This window comes from Poeciliopsis prolifica, unplaced genomic scaffold (assembly GCF_027474105.1).
Source record: "Poeciliopsis prolifica strain line A6 unplaced genomic scaffold, Auburn_PproV2 SCAFFOLD005, whole genome shotgun sequence".
NCBI classification, from domain to species: domain Eukaryota; kingdom Metazoa; phylum Chordata; class Actinopteri; order Cyprinodontiformes; family Poeciliidae; genus Poeciliopsis; species Poeciliopsis prolifica.
Genome location: NW_026562380.1, coordinates 13063907 through 13083161, shown reverse-complemented (window position 1 = coordinate 13083161; position 19255 = coordinate 13063907). Strand labels below are relative to the sequence as shown.

At 38.5% G+C, this 19255-nt stretch overlaps 1 protein-coding gene across 1 annotated transcript in view; it reads right to left on the bottom strand.

Moving 5' to 3' along the window:
• The window catches only part of ctbp2a (C-terminal binding protein 2a), a 65748-nt gene extending 55639 nt beyond the window's left edge, over nucleotides 1–10109 (bottom strand). Inside the window, exon 1 of the mRNA XM_055029491.1 lies at nucleotides 9774–10109. The gene's annotated coding sequence lies outside the window, so the exon portion shown is untranslated. The remainder of the gene's footprint in view (nucleotides 1–9773) is intronic.
• Nucleotides 10110–19255: the final 9146 nt, after the last annotated feature.

The window sequence follows — 19255 nt, the reverse complement described above, 5'->3', positions numbered from 1 at the left end:
TAAGCTAGCACATAAAAGCGTAATACAGGAAATGTTCCAGATAAAAAAAGGATAAACAGATGAGTTGCAAAGCATTAACTAAAAATTTGTTTCATCAGTTTGGTCTATTTTACATTGTCAACTTTTTATTCTTACTCAGAAAAACTGTGATAAGTAATATTGAAAGTCTGACATAGTCAGGGGAAAATAGAAAAAATACAGTTAAAATATAAAAACGCAAAAAAATTATCATGAAATGTGGTCAGACTTAAAATATGGGGTCTGCGAAAAACAACCCAAAATATTATTCACAGACTACATTCTTAAGTGCATTTGTTCAATTACGTGTTGGCAAAAATAATAATTCTGCCAATTAAATAGTGGAAGAATTTAGGCAAGTAGAAATAATAAAGAAGACTTATTAAAGAACAAACTGAGCATCAGAAAGGTGGTTATCCCAGCAGACGGGCTAGTCTAAGTACTTCTGAAAAAGCTAATCTACTGCCCAACTATCTCACTGGTTGACCTCATATGACCTCCGCAGTGACTAGATTTCAATCCTGCAGAGCTGGGGCCTCAAACTCCAAACTCCTGCAACTTTTTAGATGTACCATGGGTCCAGCACACCTGAACCAAATGGGTTCAATACCTCATCTGCATGTAATTAAGTTCTGCAGAGACCTACTAGTCACCTAATTACTTTAGAAGTTGCAGAACACCAGATTGACACCCGAGCTATCTAGCATGTGGACGAGACCATTGCGTGTACATGCAGTAGCGTCCTTTCTAAAAAAAAATCATTACAAAAAGAGGGAGTAGCAACAAAATGTTAAAAATGATAGTTAAATCAAACTAAAACTAATTTCAATGAGGCAAAAACAAAGCTGAGTAACAATGCACTCTGTGTCTGTCAGAACAAATCAATAGATTTTTGGTATTTACTTTACCTTTGGTGTCAGTAAGGTATTTTTGAATTTGAAGTAAAAGCTGCCCTCAAGCAAAAAGCACGATCCCTGTCGGATGGCTGAGCTCGCCTGTCCTTTAATTACACAAACTTAATCACAAAGGCAATGCTGACTCGTCAGAAAGATGTTTTTTTTTTTTTTTTTAACTGAACTTGACTAAATGTCTTCCATAAGCTCAAACTTATGTCTCAGCTGGGGCTTAAAGAGTGAAAAGCTGTTGAAGCGCAGTGCCTTGAAACTGTATATGCTTGAAAACACCAGTAACACCTAAATCAAGACTCTCACTGAGTCCTGAAAGGATAAATCTCAGAGAACTGAGGAGGAGCTGACTGTGTGTGGCTTCCTCTGGACTCTTTAAATCATTAAACCCCACTAAGTCCCCCTTTTCTTTCATCTTGCATCTCAGGTGAAAATCAAGCATGACTTTGTGTGAACAAGCTAACGAAGAAAAAGAAAACCTCCTGCAGAGCTTCTCAGCTGCAGAGAATCAAAGAGTTACCCTCAGGCTCACCAAAGACTGGTAATATTCATAATGGAGATAGCTTAGGTGATAAAACTCAATCACAAAGCACAGACAGTGCTGTGCTGTGTGCAGTCAACATTCCCATTAGTGCAAAGACAGGAGTAGATAATAAGCTCATTTTCAAAACAGATGAGCAATGGGAACCAGTAACAAAGCATTCCCAGTTCAGCTCAAAGCACGTAACTCATATTTGTAACATTTTGCAAGCTTCTGTTTGTATTGTGCTGATGGAGCAATGCAGTTTACAGCCGCACTCGTATTCATTGCTCATTTAACTCAAAGAGGAGTGCAACCACTTGCTTTTTAACACCACGGTTTAAATTTCGAGTGATTCCATGGACATTTGCCAGGATGTCCTGTTGTTTGGACTCATGCCAGTAATTATGTAAGCAAAAGTGCTGTTAGATGCATAAACGTGTGGTATGTGAGCTGTTTTTCAGCTGGTCTGGAGGGATAAGCCGACAAAATTACCAAGCCAATGGCTCATATCATATTATGGCACCAAATGAAGTCCTTGAACACCATTTATGTAAAGCTCAGTGTGTAAAAGTTAGAGGTCCACTCGTTTAATCTGTACACTACTAGAAGGAACAGAAAAGTGAAGAATAGCAACTGGTGAAGAAGATATGAAAAGAAATTAGAGATTTAGAATGTTTTAGAACTGGTATGTTGATGGAATATCAAACAGCAATTACACAAAGGATCTAATTGCTATCCAGATAAAGATTATTCTAATGATTATTAGTATTTTCAACAAGCCATTTTTGAATTAAAATGTAAACAGAGACCGATAAATTGTATATTTGTAAAAAAAAAAAAATCCGTTTACATTGACGTACTGCGTTTGAGAAGATTTTGTAATGTATGTGGAGAATCTATGACATAATGACTCAGAGATACTAAGGGTTTGTGACATGGTGTTTTTGAAATACCAGGGCATTTCAAATAAAAACCCAGTTTTCTCTGCCAGATAACTGAATATAGTTCATAGAGTTTAGCAGACGGTTCACAATCAAAACCAAATGGTTTAATCAACACAGAAATACTGTAAATAGTATGGGACTTTTACTCCCTACATCAGAAACACACTGAAATTAAAAGTTGGGAGTTTTTCAAACTTTAGCTGTACCATCCTGTAGATGGTAGAGCTACAGGAGATTAACTTACTCTCAGCCTTTCTTCACATCTTTAACAATGGTGCTAGTAAGTGTGACAAGTGACGTGTTAAGGCCTCCAGTCGGAGTGCCATGGCTCAAAACGCTGTCTTTTCTTACAATACTCGTCAAGCTTGGAGACAATCTGTTGCACTTCATGCACATCATATCCTTAGTGATAATAGACACCAGATGCTGGATTTTCAAGAATGGAATACATTTTCTAATTTTCTTTTCCTTAAAGGTTTAATTGTTTTGTTCGAGATAATGTACTCCTTGGTGGAGTGTAGGGAAAGAAAATCTTCAACTCCGCAAAATAAGTTAAAATGAGTTCATGCATCTTCCTCCGCCATTAGAGGTAGCACTGAGACAGTGCGCATGCATACTAAAAGTGTGCATACTCCACCAGACCAGATTGAAACATCCTATTAGCCAGCACACTCACAGGGCCATTAGCTTTTAAATATGCAAGAGCTGTGCTCCTTTCAAAATGCCAGTTTTACTCTGCTTGCAGCAGAGTTCTTCAGTTGTCATAAACAACTCTCTCTCTCCCTTTTTTTTTTAATTCAAGGACCTTTTCAAATGTCAGGGCCAATCAAACACAACACGACGGGTCTGTGGACAGAAAAAAGGAACACAGCTCAGAGGGCAGAGAAGAAAAGCAGACCTATTATGCATATTCATGCTGTTGGAAGGTTCACTGACTGCTGTCTCTGTAAATCGTAACCAGTGGCAAAACAGTTTTGCAGTAGGAGACACAAGAGAAAAGAAAAAACAAAAAAACATGCTTTTAACTCTTCTCCACCCTCACCATGTCTAAATGTCAATGTGACAGAACTGTGATGGCCAAAGCTTTGTGTGTCCATGAGTGACTCCCAAATCCCCCTATCTCCATCTCTCTTTCTTTCCCCCCCGTCCCCTTTATCTCCGTCAGCAAATTCAAGCAGAAAAGTTTTCCCCGTGAATTTGGAGCTCAGCAGAATGGCAAACAAACAGCCGTCTCCTCGCCAGCCCGGGCCAACTTCAGCATTTTAGACATCTCTTTCAGTTTCGCAGCTTCCCCAACCTCAGCAGGATGGATTCTCCTGACACAAGTCCATGTCAGCTGGACTGGAACAGAGAGAGTCTGCTGAGACACAAAGGAACCTTTCCTCACTCCATGCCACCTCCCTCCAGTGTGTAGAGAGAGTGAGTGAAAGGAGGCAAGTATTAGAGGGGAATGAAAACCAACACAAACACGCACACTCACAGCCCGTGTGTCGACATATATCGTCTTAAGAGAACATCGGCAGGTCGGGAAAAAGAGAGAAGGATAGCAAACCCCGCTGTTAGTCTTCCTCACTCCTTCCCTGCCTGCCTCTCTTCATTTGTATCTGTCTCCTCACTTTGGCCACAGGAAAGCACAGTCATCCAGGAGGACATTATTAGCTGTCAGCATTAACAAACCGTGTAGCAGCAGCAGTGGCAGCAGAGTCAGTTTCATAACAATGCTTTGCCTCTGCTCCAGCGAGCGGAGCGAGCAGTTAGAGCAGCCTGCTGGATGCAGATGGTGCTTTGTCTCTGCTAGTTTCTGCAAAAATGACAGTCACAAGCACAGGCACACGTGTGGTACGAGACACAGATGGAGAACATTTAGCATTCCCTTTCTTGACTTATTTATGGTGGTGTGACTTAGAAGTTAAAAGACGGGTGTGTAAATCTCTGGTTTCGGGGGAGTAAAAAGGAGGTAAACTGGAAGAGATAACGATAATGATTGTACACTGGAAATATGTATCACTCCACCTTACAGACTTTTTGCAGTTTTTTCCCCGAAAGATAACCAGTGTTATTTGCAGCTCTGAAATAACCGCTTCACTTATTAAGAAATAAAGAACCTACCATTAAATAACTTACGGGTTGTTTCTTTTATATACTTTGAGGTATTTTGGACTGTTCTGCAAAATTGCTTTAATTGTTTTAATTTGAGTCAAACTGGAAGGTTTTCAGGCTAACATTGTGTTACATCATCAGAATTGTTGTTTTCCTGTTTCTATGTTAAATGTGACTGGAAGCCCATCCTCTAAAATGCATATTTGTTTAATCACTCCTTGTACGTCATCAAGACGTTTTAGGAAATGTGAAATATGTCTTTATGTTCTGTTTGGTCAGCAGTGGTTTGCCTGCGCAGATTTTGCTGAGTAGCTTTCTCATAGATGAATTATGAACACTGACCTTAACCGAGATAAGAGAGTCTAGTGGTGCTTTAGATGTTGATCTTTTTATTTTTATGACCTTCTGGATGAGCCATAAATCTGCTCTTGGAGTAATTTTGCTGGGTCTAACATTTGTGGGCAGGTTTCCCACTATTCCATGTTCTCCCAACCCCCTTTCGTTAAAAAAAAAAGAAAAACGAAAGAAATGGTTCCTGCTATGGTTCACTGGTGGTCACAATGCTTTAGAAAAGGGTTTGCAACAGTTTCCAACCTGACAAATCTCAGTCGCTTTTTAATTAGGTCTTGATTTTTACACCTAAATGTAAAAATTTAGGTGTAAAATATGTGTTGCTTACACTGTTCAAATGATTGTTTTATTTCTACAAGTGATTATTTGAAAACTACTTTTTGTATCTGCTCTTGTTATCTTTGTCTGTCAGCAAACACTTGTTCTCCAAACTGCGACCCATCTTGTAGCCTTTGCTTGCCCAAGTTCACAACATGTATGTCTGGAAGGCTCCATGAACGCACATGAGAGTAATTAGAAGTTCTGTGGAGGGAAATAGACAGTCATTAGGAAAACAGAACAATCAGCGCACAGTGTGACGCTTCACATCAGACACAGGGAGCAAACTCCCATGATCATAAATACAGAGAACACTAGGCTGTTGCTCCACTGGTGCCATGAGTTTTTTTTTTTTACAATAATGAGAATATAATTTAGGGAAATTCTCATTTATGCTCCGGTAATGCACCTCTGTCTCTCTGTCTGTTTCTCTCTCTCTTTCTCTCAAGTAATTGTTTTATTTTTTTTTTTAACAAAATTGCTGCTGCCATTATTCTCAGCATCTCAGCTGTTATTACTTCAGACTGTGTTTGTCTATAAGATTGTTCATGCTGCATGTCAATGCACTTGATGCTGTTCAGAATTTCACAAAGTTGAAAAGAGGTTCTCTAAGTGACACTAGTTTGGAAGATGGTAATTACAGGTTGATTTTGTGTCTTGGGAATGATTTCACTCTTGATTTGGCTTTATGTTTCCAATCGTTAGCCTGTTAGAAGAACCCAGTTTTTATTTATTTTTCAATTTTCTGACGTGGGGTATCAGATTTGACTTTTTCCAAAGACTCCTGAGTAAAAGTCGCTCTCACAAGACTCACACTGGATTCGCAAATGAGACTGCGCGTCTAAATTAGAAATGGTCGAACAGAAAGATGTTTTCTTTGCCTCTCAAAACCCTACTCGGTATGTAAATAGCATTGCATGGTTGCTACAAAGAGTTTTATTTTATTATCATTTTATTTTTTCTCTAAAAGAGGAGTGTCAATATTCTTGCTGCAGTAAATGTTTACCAAACGTCTTACTTAAACTTAAGGTTTAAATGAGTTTTTTTAGTATTTTAAACTTTTTAAGTTCTTTTGAAAAAAAAATAAAATAAAATCCTTGCATGGCATTTTTAAACATTTAAATCACAACATTTAAATTTAGTTCTAAAACTGAAGGTTGGATTTTTGAAAGAGTTTGCTTTACTGCCATGAAACAACAATTTCCTTCAAGGCGTTTTCCTTATTTCATACCACAAAATGTTGAGGGTGCTGCATATAACTTTTGGCACCAATGAGTGGATAAAACTCAATAGTCTTTGATTGCCTCAATTAAAAACCTTTCACAAAATAGCAGAGCAATGCGATGTGTTTGTTTTCCTGCTGCTACAGCAGCTCAGCTGTGAGTTAAATGCATAATTCAGAATTGGCAACAACACAAACGAGCTTGTATGGGATTGTAATGCAGGAAGACAAAGCTACACGGCGAGAAACAGCCTCCAGAGTATGAAAAATTACTTGGCTGCACTTAAGAGCAAGCAACTGAGGAGTTATTCATTTCTTGCCACAGTATATATATCAGCCACGGCACACAACAAGCGAGTGTGCCCACACACACACGCACGCACAAGCGCACAGACTAAGAATCTGAGCGACCAGTTTTCTTCAAAGAGCGAAGGGCAAACAGCTCTTATCGGTGAGGAGAATCAGACACCTGCTGCTGCTGTTGCTGCTGTCTGCAGTGGCACACATCCACTCTCAGAACAGTCCTTGACAACCACAAACACAAATCCTCGGATGCATCAAAGACACAACAGGACAAGTTACCACAAGCTAAAAACAGGTGCACTACAACAGAACGCCAATTACACCAAACACTGAGGAACATCTTTTTTTCCCAGCATGTTCTCTCAGGCTAAGCTATTAGCAGCTGCTCAAAGGTTTGTGAAGCTTTAGCTCTTCCCTGTAACAACTTTTAGTCTGCAAATTAAAGCATGCCACATCGTAGAACCAATTTCTGCTTGTTTCAAGTGTCAAAGCTATAAGGCTGTGGAGTGTTATTGAAATAACAATAAATTTGCAATATATTGTGCACCCCCTAAAGAGCATGCACTTTGATGCACACTTGAGAAACATGCTTTGATGGATAAACCGGGATAACTTTGTAATTCCTTTATGTGCTGTAGATCTTGGTAATATTCTCTCTAGCAAAAAAAAATCTGAAGAATTCTTACAACATCTTGAAGGTGCATCAATTATTATTTGTCAATCCATCCATGAGCTTCAGTGATGGAGAATATCTGCCATGAATTCATGGGGAACTTAAGAGTTCAGCTTGATATTAAGAAAAAGAAAAAAAAAAAGATCTAAAAAGAATGTAAAACTTTGCATATGTGAAGGTGGAAAAATGTGAAATTTTGACATGATTGTCATCTGAATCAGTAGGAAAGATCTGAAAAATAAAAACTGATATACACCAGCAAAGTCTGACTGATGTATCAGTCAGACGAATCACAATTAGATTTTTTTTTAAAGAAATAATGGTATAGATGTAATTACTTCAATAACTGAACAATTAGTGAACACTGTTTTTGATTAAAATTAAAAAAGAGACAAGAAGTACCCCCAAAAAAAATCTGCAAGAAAAAACACAAAATCAGAAGCCTTATTTCAACTCTCAAATCCTCGCTTTCTTAGCTTCTGAGGGATATTAGACTTTTTTTCCTGCCTTCTACAGATTGCACAGTGTAATTTCACACCCATTACCTCGGCTCCACAATGCATAGCACAATCACATCACATGACAGCAAAATCCTCTCAAACCAACCTATGGGAACTTTTACAAGCTGCTGCCATTATGGGAATTCTCAGAAGAGCTCACAAGAGCTATTTCAGCAGCGTCCAAATTACTGTGTTAAATGGAGTATTAGGCTCTTAGAATATGATTAACCAATTGTAATTGCTTTATGACTTCAAAACAGGCAGAAACTCACAACCGAGAGTTTGGTTGTTTTTTTTTTCTCTCTCTCCTTGATGCTAAAGCTTTGACATTCATTTTATCCACATGACTGTAATTCAAGCAAAATCCCAAGTGAAATCCATGAACCTCTTCCTGCTTTGGTTGAGCAGCTGTCCGGCTCGCCCCGCACTCATTCAGAGTGGTGTAACACAGCGAAGATACGTGGCTAAACAAGCATGCCGAGCAGCAGATCAGCCATGTACAACGCTCATCCCTACAAGCACAAATCATGTTCATAATCACAGTACACTGAATCTACCAGTCACCAGGGAATATCTGTTGAGGCAAATGAGGCTCCTGGTTTCCAATACAAACACGGGCACATACACCACCGAGACATCTTGCACAAAGCAAAAGCTATCATAAATATTAAAGAACTGATTCTGCATTTTTTTTTCTTTTTTAGCCCTTTCAGCCATAAACAAAAGGGGCCAAGAAGAAGCTGACACATATGCTGCTATGCCGCTCGAGGTGCATATGTTTTCTTCTTAAGAGAGCCAGCTTTCATATTGGAACACATGTGGGCCATGAACACAAAATGGGAAAGTTCAACAACCCCTCCCAACCACCTCCACCCCCCCTCAAGTCCCCAGCAGAGCTGCGGGTGTTATAGATTGAGAGAAACAAACCAAAAAAGATATGCATATATACATTTGTTGCATCTTTCTTCCTATTTTTTTTGATATAAGAAAACATTGACATATAATCCCCAATCTACAATTCAAAGCAAACCTCTTGAGGTGATTAAATGTTTTAATAATGTAGCATCTGAAATGCAAACACTGCAATCCAGAGGGGACTGCAGGCCAAGGCCTGCACATCATTAACACAAAGGGCCTTTTCTCTGCACACTAAAGTTCCCCTGCCTGTTGTGACAATGCCCAGGGGGGTAGAGCAGATGTCCGTTGCCAGCAGCACATCTGCATACAGCCTCTATCCCCACCCCTTCACTGGTCAGACAATGGAGCCCCCCCTTCCTCCTCCACTTAAAGCTTTCTTCCACCATAGCCTCCAACTGCAGTAAAGAAAAAGAAAGAAAGAAAAAAGAAAGAAAAGAGTGTGAGTGGCCTTTTGAGAAGCAGTACCCACTCTGCCTGTCAAAACAAGGCAAGTCCAGAGTGGATTTGAAAATGCACCAAACTTTTAAACTTTTATAGCAGAAAGCCATACTAAATCAACATTGTTTCAAATGATTTAAAAGTATCAATTAAATCAATTAAATCATATCTTAATTGGACTTCACACACACACACACACACACACACTATATATATATATATATATATATATATATATATATATATATATATATATATATATATATATATATATATATATATATATATATATGCTATCCTCTCATTTGTATCTCAATAGAGCCTGTTTCCAGCTCACTATGAAGAGCTTGTATCGCCTAATGTCTACTCCCTCCGTCCCTCCCTCCCTCGTCCCTCCTTTGCTGATGGCGCAGGGACACATGGACAGCGATGCGAGGACACAAGCTTTCTCAACTGAACGCCCCGCCGGAGCACACACGCAAATATTTCACACCACCCATTTTCTTTCTTTCTTTCCTTCTTTCCTTCCTTCCCTTCCTTGCAATAATCCGGTGTCCTACCTCGACTGGATGTTCAGCGAGAGTTCAAACGTCGGCTTTTAGGGCTTCCCAAAAATAGCATCGCAGGCTACGCATTTCAAATTCGCTTGTTATCTCGGATTAAGATAATGATCCACCTTTAGATGGCATGGAAAAAAAAAAAAAAACTTAAATCCTGCACGCAACGGGACAATCTCCGGCGCTGCGAATCGGTGCCCGCTGTCGGGTTTTTTTCTTAACCAGGGCAAGCAGCCTGGGCTCTCGGTGCGCCTGCTTATCCTGCTGTTTACTTAGAAGCTTCATAAACACTCCTATTCTTTTCCTGCTGCCAGAATTGAGAGGTGTGTATCAGTTTGCTTTTCCCTTTCCCCCCACCCCCCCTCTCGCTCTTGGAGTGAGGCGGAGCCTTTGCCCACTTCTCCTCGTATATACCCCCCGCCCCCCCCTCTCACCCCCCCCCCCCCCCACACACACACACACACACACACACCCCCACACACACACACACACACGCACGTACACGCCCACACACGCAGCAGCACGATTAAGAGAGTGTTCCTCCACTTGATGGAGATCGGACAGTGGGACATTTCTATAAAGTGCGATTTGTCATTGTGGTGTCTGCTTATTGTACAAGTTCAATTGGCCAATCGCATTCTAAATTTAAAAATGTACTCCAATAGAAATATTAAATTTCACATTGATTTAATACAGAAAATCTTGTAGTGGCCTGATTGATTTGATTGACTTTTTATTTAGTAAATCAGGGGCACAAAAAGCATTGAGGTGACTTTGAACTTTGTGTGGTTGTTGTTGTTGCCCAGTGGTGGTTCTTGCATACACAGCATCTGGGCAAATTGGAAAAAGGGTTACCTTTTGGGCCCCTTTGAGCACAGCGTAAATGCTACAGTGTAACTGACCGCGTAAATCTCTCAGTGACCATTTTGAAATCTAAAAAAAATGAGCTCGTTTCAGTTTATTTCAGCAGCTTTTTCTTCACCTCAAATATTGAAGAGACGTGTTCAGGTTGAAGTTATGAAGAGACCCCTGACTTTCCTTCTTAAAGTTGTAACTGGTGGGAACCCTTGTGGTTATTTGTTAAAGCTCGAACTGAAAATGAAATGTATGTCATGAAACTGAAAACAGTCCAAGTCAGTCTATTGTTATTATTATTGTCTGTTAATGTGTTGACATTTCAATGCCTTGGAATTTTACTCAAGTGTTACGTGTTACAAAAGGTTTATGAACCACTGTTGTACAACCTTCAGACATCCTTCAGGGAATATGATCCCTGATCTCATATTCAAAGGAATTCCCCCAGGTTCCCTGAAGGTGACACTGTTTAAGTTTCATCTCATCTTCAGATAACCTGCAGGAAATGCGTTCCCACAGTTACAATGTAAAAATGTTGTGCTTTATTGGGTTTTTATTATAAATAACACTTGTTATAATGTCTTTTTTTGCTTGTTTTTTTTTTGTTTGTTTTTTTTACTGTGGTAGTGCCATAATGTCTAGTTATTTATTCTGAGAGCATAATAAAGATCAAACATCCATCATCAAGAAACTGTAGCACCTTTTCAGTCAATGATTAAATCATACTCCACACCTCCTAGTCTTCTGCAGCCTTTTCCTCGCAACAACACTATTATTGACTTATTAATTTTCAGAGCAGTACAAGCCATACACTTTGACACAAATAGCAATGCAACATGTCTCAAATATCTTTTTTTTTCTGTTTACCTTGACTCAGGGTGCCTAACACATTTTAGTTCTTACCGAAATTCAAACCTGAATGCATGCATGCTACACGATAAATGGCTTTGTATTTGTATAGTGTTTTATCAAGTCCAGAAGAGACATGTTCAGGTTAAAGTTATGAGCTTATGAGCTTCATACTACAGTCAGTCATTGACCCATTCACATACACACACACACACACACACACACACTCAGACACTGATGGTGGTAAGTTACTGGATTGTAGCTACAGCTGCTCTGGGCAGTCTCACAGAAGCGATAAAGTGTATGATAAAGTGAATGTCTTGACAACACTAACAAGATTCACCCAACTCTCTCTCTCCCCTTTCAATTTCTTAAAATTTGTTTACTAATTGGAAACAAAGTAAAAAAGAAATAAAATATTTTTATTTAGAAACTTCTTATAGGATAATTCAACATAGTTCAGTTAAATGGAGGCAAATTTGTGGATATATTTTAAGTCAACACCTCAAACACTGCCTCCTCCTCCAGCATCATGGATAAATCAAAATGAATCCGTACAAGAAAGACAACATTCATCTGTTCGCACAAACATACACAACAATAAACCACATGGGAATGTCCTGTTATGCTGCAATTTAGTATGGAGATGGATTTCCTGTGACAGTGATTAATGTGCTTTGTTTGCAAATGCTCCTATTAGTCTTAGAGAAAAAAGCAAAAGATGCAAGCTGAAGCTGGTAAGAAATTGGCATTACAGCACCATTATAAGTAGATTGCAGTTTACAAATGCATTAAGGGACAAATACTTTCGATTTTTTACACATGGCCTTGAGTGGCCATTACAAAGCCCTGGCCTCAGTCCCATATGGAATATTTGTGGGTTGAACTAACCTGGTGTGTGTTAGCAAGGCAGCCTGTACAAACATGACTCAGGTACAGACGTTTTGACCGGAGGAATGGAGGGAAATTCCTGCAATTAATTGTCAGCTTGTCGAAGTTTAAACAAAGTTTAAAAGGCAATGCTAAGGGAATGTGTGTGAACTTGAAGAACTTTAGGAAGGTAAAAAAAAAAATATATAAAATATGTAAAAAGATTTCTCCTTCGTTAAACTGGCATTTCACAAACAGAATTCTAATTTATATATATAATGGGCTTTGCAATGGCCACTCAAGGCCATGTGTGAAAAATTGAAGTTATTTGTACTTATAATGGTGCTGTAATGCCAATTTCAGATATAAATCAGCAAAACTCTGATTTTTGATTTCTTACTCTTGGAGTCTTCAACAGATTTTGTAGAAATGTTCTAAACTAAAAGCTTTATAACTTTATTGAAAAACTGATCAGTGTTGTGTTGTGTCACATTGAACTGGTTTCAAAAAAAGTAGGTGATAAAAATAGATTTTTTTTTTTTAACACTCCACTGCTATAAATATAGCCTTGACTCTACACATATGGGCAAAATTTATCTTAACATGTGACCCTGAAGGATGCATTTAATTTATCTGAAGCACTGCAACTTTCATTTTAGACAGTTCTACCTCAGTGGCTTAGTTCAACATCTTTGTAAAATATATTGAACTTCTTTATTTTTTATATTTTTATTTATTTGTGTATTTATTTTACAAATCGTCTTATCTTTTCATTAAATAATGATGTGGCAATAATATATTGGCACTGCTCATCACTGTAAACCCCATTACCTTATTGCACAAACACATACCTTCTTAAAACAGTAAAATCGAACTCTGACATATGCTTTGTTGCTTTAAAGTGGATACAAAGACTCATAATACTCATTTGTTCGATGTTTTCTATGTTGTGTGAATGAAGCTTCTGTACAAAGTGCCCTTTGTGTGTGTGGTGTGGAGAGGTTGGTGGAGTTTGGGCCTGTGCTGAGGTCCTTCCTTCCCTGTAGCCTTTGTGTCCCAAACACAGTGTAATACTAGGCAGAGGCCCAAAATCTCCAAAGAGCAGGACCAGCCAGCAAGGCACGCCAACAGGAGCATATGTTCACACTGGTAACAGAGAGGAAAAACAGCTTAAGAGGAGAATAAAGAGCCGGAGATCGGAGTTGGATGATGACTGTGAAATTTTACTGTATGTCGTGTTTGATTTTTGACTTCCCAACAACAACCATCCAGATCCTTCATGGGGATCTCGATTACACTTCTATACGGAGATAATTTAAACGCAACATGATATTAATATGAAACGTTTTCTGCTTGAGAAAAACAGAAAGGAATATTTAATGTCTTCTTGGCTTTAGGGCAAACTGGGATGAAACAACCTGCTTTAAATACATAGACTGATCAAATGTGGAAGCAGAGACTGTCCTACCTGTTAAATAATGCTGTTTGGCCAGGACCGTGAACCACCTTACCGGCGAGGGGTCATGGGGTATAATGTGGTGCATTGTGTTTTGCATGAGGCACTATTAACATCCAGATCCTCTGGTTGTGAGAATGGATGGAGTAACTGTATGAAGATCTCATTCCACCCCCCACAAGATGCTGCCCTGGGCGGTTGGCCATGTTGCCCATATCAGAAACTGCCACAGCCTGGAAGTTAGATAATAACAGTTTTTTTGCAGATAGGATTTGGTCTTGGGCGTGGGTTTGCTTTAGCTTATGTGAAAGGGGTGTGGAGTGTCAGAAGGGGGGTCTAACTCAAGGCACTGTTAATGCAAAAAACACCACTGACTGACGTCATGTGTTTTTCTGTAATTTAGCAGAAGTGTTGTTTTAAATCCGCTTTAGAGTCGCAGATTACATCCAACAAAGGGGTTTGTTCTCTAATTATCAGCCTTTCCTAGTTGTGTTAATTGTAGGTTACACATTGCTGAGTAAAACAACAAACCCCGCTGAAAAACAAAACGCACTGCTTACAGTATATGCCTCACACTCTAAATGTAAAGCACACTGTTGCGTAATTATTAAAACACTCTTCACATCGATGTTTAGAGAAATGATCTGCTGTTGTAGAAACACTTGTTATCGAAGATGTCAGTCAACACACACTTCTAATCTGCTCAATATACAGTGAGTCTTTGAGAGGATCAGCAGTGTGTGACTGCATATTTCTCCAAAGAGACATTATTTTTCCCTTCAGTTCCTCTTGGCAGAGATCTGAGTGTTTGACCTTTTTAAAATGCAAAGCAATTCTTCTACTCCAGAGATTGAACAGGAGGCTCATGATTGTGCTACGAAATTTGAGCAACCCTAATGCAGTAACTCATAGAGAGGGAGAGCTGTTCTGCACCTGCTGAAGTCTTGACTCGGTTATGGGGATACAATAACACCTCCAAGGGTTATGTTAATCTTTAAAGATGGGTTATTCTTATGCTGCTCCACTCTTTACTTTATTTGAATGAATATTTCACCGCAACCTTGAGTGAGTCCCTTGAATCATGTCTCATTGCATGACTATTCTTTAAGCTAACTGCTTTATACTATTTCTGATTAAAATAAACACTCATGGTCAACATTCACTAATGTTATACGGGTTATCTGTTCATCAAGCAATGATTTTAAAAAAAACAACCTTGGTTTTAAAACAACATCTCACATAATTTGTCGTTCTTGAATCAGTGCAAACAGGAGTGCAGCTAATTTACCAGCTGGTAATTTATGATTCTCCTCGCCTTGAAAGTGCAGACGATGTGAAATTGAGAACTGAATAACTTTCTGAATATAAGATACAATGCTGAGCAGCTCGCGGGAGAGTAATTTACATCTGATAATGACATTAGATTGTGTGCCATTGTTCCAAATGTACCTCCTCCATTAAGGCTACATATTGTGCAACAGCAGAATCTGTTTTACTTTGGAAATTTCATCGAACATCTCATACAAAGCCTCAGAAACACATCGACTATGAAAAAAAAAAAATCATTTAGAAAAAGATGTGTCATTTCTGCCAGCTTGGAGAGGCACTTTCTTTTCTTCATATTTCTATAAATGCCTCCAATAGAATATAATAGAAAGTTGGTGATTAAATTGGAAGATAGGTATGAAAACAGCTTATTGGTATTGCTGAAGCATCTATAGCTGTTGCTGCTTCCTCCTGCAGCTGGAAATAGATTGCTGAAGATACTAATGTTCAACCAGCTGCCCAGACTCATTATTTAAGCAGCATGTGTGCTTTACATTAGACCTGAAAGCAGAAGATATCCAAAAATAACAGCAGTCTCCACAGCATTCAGCAAGGAACATAACTTAAGTTCAGCTGCATGTATGTACATGCAGCTGTTCCAATTAGAGGAACATGTCAAACGTGATTCACTTCACTCTTTGACACGTTTCTAATCAACTTTCCTGAATCAGCGGCCTTCTCTTGCTTGGGTGAGAAAAAAATATACTGTAATGAAGCTCAGAGGGCTGTGAGGTCATCCTCCTGACTGTAAGGCATAGGTGCATGTTAGCTAATGAGATTACAATTATCTTATGGTGCTGTGAATGCAATTGCATGTTGCTAAAACCGTAGCATGGAGTTTATGATGTACAATTGATTGACTTGAAGCAGACTCTACTGTTTGAGACATGATGTGTTTCTAATCCTACAAGTGTAGCATCCTTTTGATAGAGTTTCTCAAGGCTTTTTGAAAAAATGACCAAAGAAACTTTTTATTTACTGATCTGACAAATAAATAGACATATGGAAGTAATTTCTATTATTATGAAACAGGGAAGCACAGATGATAAAACACCAGCTAACTTTTGGCATCCAAGAATGCCAAAAGATCAGTGAGAAGAGCTTCCCTGTCCAATGTCCAGGATAAGTTTTTAGACTCTGCCAAAAAATGAGCAACTTAAGAGGCCTATGGTAAACTTGAAGGAGCTGCAGAGATTAACTTTTGAAAGAAAGTCACAAGAAATCTTCTTTACAAAAACATGGATAATTCAGCAACCTTCACTTTAGTTAAATCAAAAATGCTGGTCAGAAAAAAAAATCCTTTCTGACTGCACTTCTTGAAATCTTAATTTACACATTTAACAGGAATACATGGATGTAGAATGTATGCATTCTTTAAAATCTCCTATATTAACTCAAAAAATGTTCAACAAATAGTTTTGTTGCAGTTTGGTAACAATTGTAATTTTGTTTGAACATTGTCAAATATTTCCTACAATCTCTTCATCTAGTTGTTCATATTTCTGTTTTATTTCTACTTTGATAATTTGATCACATTGATTTGTTGAAGGATCCCAGAGTGACAATATCTCATTTTTTTCCTGAAATTACAATAAGATGAATAAAACTGATAACATTTTATATTGCATATTCACAGTATAAAATGTATTCCTCCATTTCTGCAATGGCTGTGGTTGTAAATTCACATCATTTTCCTTCATATACAACAATGAATTATTAATTTGGCTATCCTTGTATAAGCTATTATCTTGTTATGTCCCTGTTGGGATACTTTAGCAGACTGATGCCTTTAAGGTCTATGTGTACAGAGGTCTAATGTGATTGTTCTCACCACCTACACTCAGATTTGCATGCAAACTGTATATATACATGAAGGAATGTGATTTAATACGAGGGTAGATCTGGGCTTCCAATACAGTTTGCTCTGTACCCCTTACAGTCAGACTGGTGGACCTTACAGCTGGAACATGGACAAGGCTACAGCTAACACACTCCAAAGTACTCTGTGTATGCATCACACACACGAACACACATGCACACATGCCCCAGCACACATCCAGTCTCCTTGTGAAGTTTTGGCAGGGGAACTCTTATCTCTATTGGACAAACTCCTCGAATGATGGGAATGTTCTCAGGATGTTATCTAGACCGCTGTGGAAACGAGATAGCCAGACACCTTTATCACCACCCTCAGACTCTGGAGGGTCTCTGACCACTATGGTAACAAGGACCGTTCAGCTGCTTTGGGAACCCAGTCAACTTATGGCTAGAAACCCTCCTGCAGACTGTGAGGATTGGAGTGATTAAAAGATATTAAAGAGAGTCTCCTGGTTTGAGTTTAAACTACCCATAGGGATCAACTCAAAGACCATTTTGGGCTTTGCTATTTGAAGGACTGACCCTCTAAAGCCAGATACAAGAAATAGACTCAGGAAATTTTGATACGTTTTTCTTTTTTTTTTTGGACAAAAATAAAAGTGTCCTGATCATATTTGTGATTTTCCAAATGGATAAATTCTGCTACTGTGGAATAGTTTATTTGAGTGAAGTTAGAATTTTATATGTATACTATAAATATATTCAGCCCTTTTGAACAACATAGCCATTTATTGTTGCTCTCCTATGTTTGTTAACAATAAAGAATCCAGCAAAGAACACACTCATTCATTATTTATGTGTTCAACACATGCCTAAAAAAAGACACAAATATTCAGGCTGACTCTTAAGGTTTTTTAGTAATGTAGTTAATGAGGTGGCAGGCAATGAAAAACATTGTAGCTTTTGCTTGTAGCATATTTTCCCCTTCTCTACAAAACATTCATTTTGTCTGTTTAGCCAATTGCAGAGAGATTTGCCGACTTGCTTTCAATGATTGTCCTGCTGAATAACAGGAGTAATAGTAAGTCATGATCTGATAACTGGACATTCTCTTTCAGGATTTTGTGAATTAATGATTCCTCCGGACCATTGTACTACCAGAACCATGTTTCACTGTCGGGCTTTTCCCATAAAGCTATTTCAGTCTCAAGTCTAATGGAACAAGATGCTAATCAGCCTACAGAATGATTTTCTAAAAGTCATTTAGGAACATTTTTGGGAACATGTGAGATGAGCCTTTGTGATCTTCTTGTTAATTTGTTGAATTTCTTTAGACCTAGGCATAATAACTTAACACAGGTTGTGTTATTTGTTGCACAGTAAATTTTGATTGACAAACTAAAATATCCAAATGTGATGAGGGCAATAATTTAAAAAATAGCTGTAATTGGCAGAAGAATGAAGAATAACCACTGAATCGCCAGTCTAATTCTGCTACAAGTCCTATCATTATTGAATAGCTGGATAAATTGCACAACCTAAATCTGTATTTGACATAAGTAAGTCTGCTGCATACAACAGAGTATGTCAAAACAGCACAGCAGTCTTTTAGAGAGACACACACGCGCGCACACACACAATGTGCCATGGCAACACAAATCTTCTTTCTGTTGGTGTTATTTTGACTGTCTGGCAAATCCACCTCTTGTTTTCAAAGCATTTTTTGTCTCCCTCTAACAGGTGCAAAACCTCTCAACTCAGCACATCAAAGAGGCACATGCGCCTGCGAATAAATCACAGCAAATGGGAAGAATCCAGAGTAAAACCTCCTAACACCAAAGAGGTATTCAAAGTGCCTGATTTAATATTTATGAGGTACAAGGCTTTGGTGGTTGAATGCTTGTTTACCGAGATGTGTCTTTTGTCCTTGGAATGAGGTTTGATATTCCACCAAGTAACTATATTTACATATACTCTTAGTTTCTGTCTCTGGATAACATTACACACACTCGTACTTGTACAAGCACAAAGGGAGAGAGAAAGATCGAGATCTCACAGAACATGTGGCATGCTGGTCCATATTGACACATTGTTTCAGCTCTCCAAAGAGCTCTTCTTCCCTTGAGATGCATTAAAAGCCCTGCTGTTATTCTGACAAGGCTGCACAGTTACTTATTGTGATTTGTTGGAGATTTCTGTGCCAAGAAGAAGTTTTAAGTTATTGTAAGTCCATTCTATTTCACAATATTTCTGTCAGTGCCTCAGAAAATTATTTATAGCATTTAATTTTCTTACAATTGGCAATCTCACA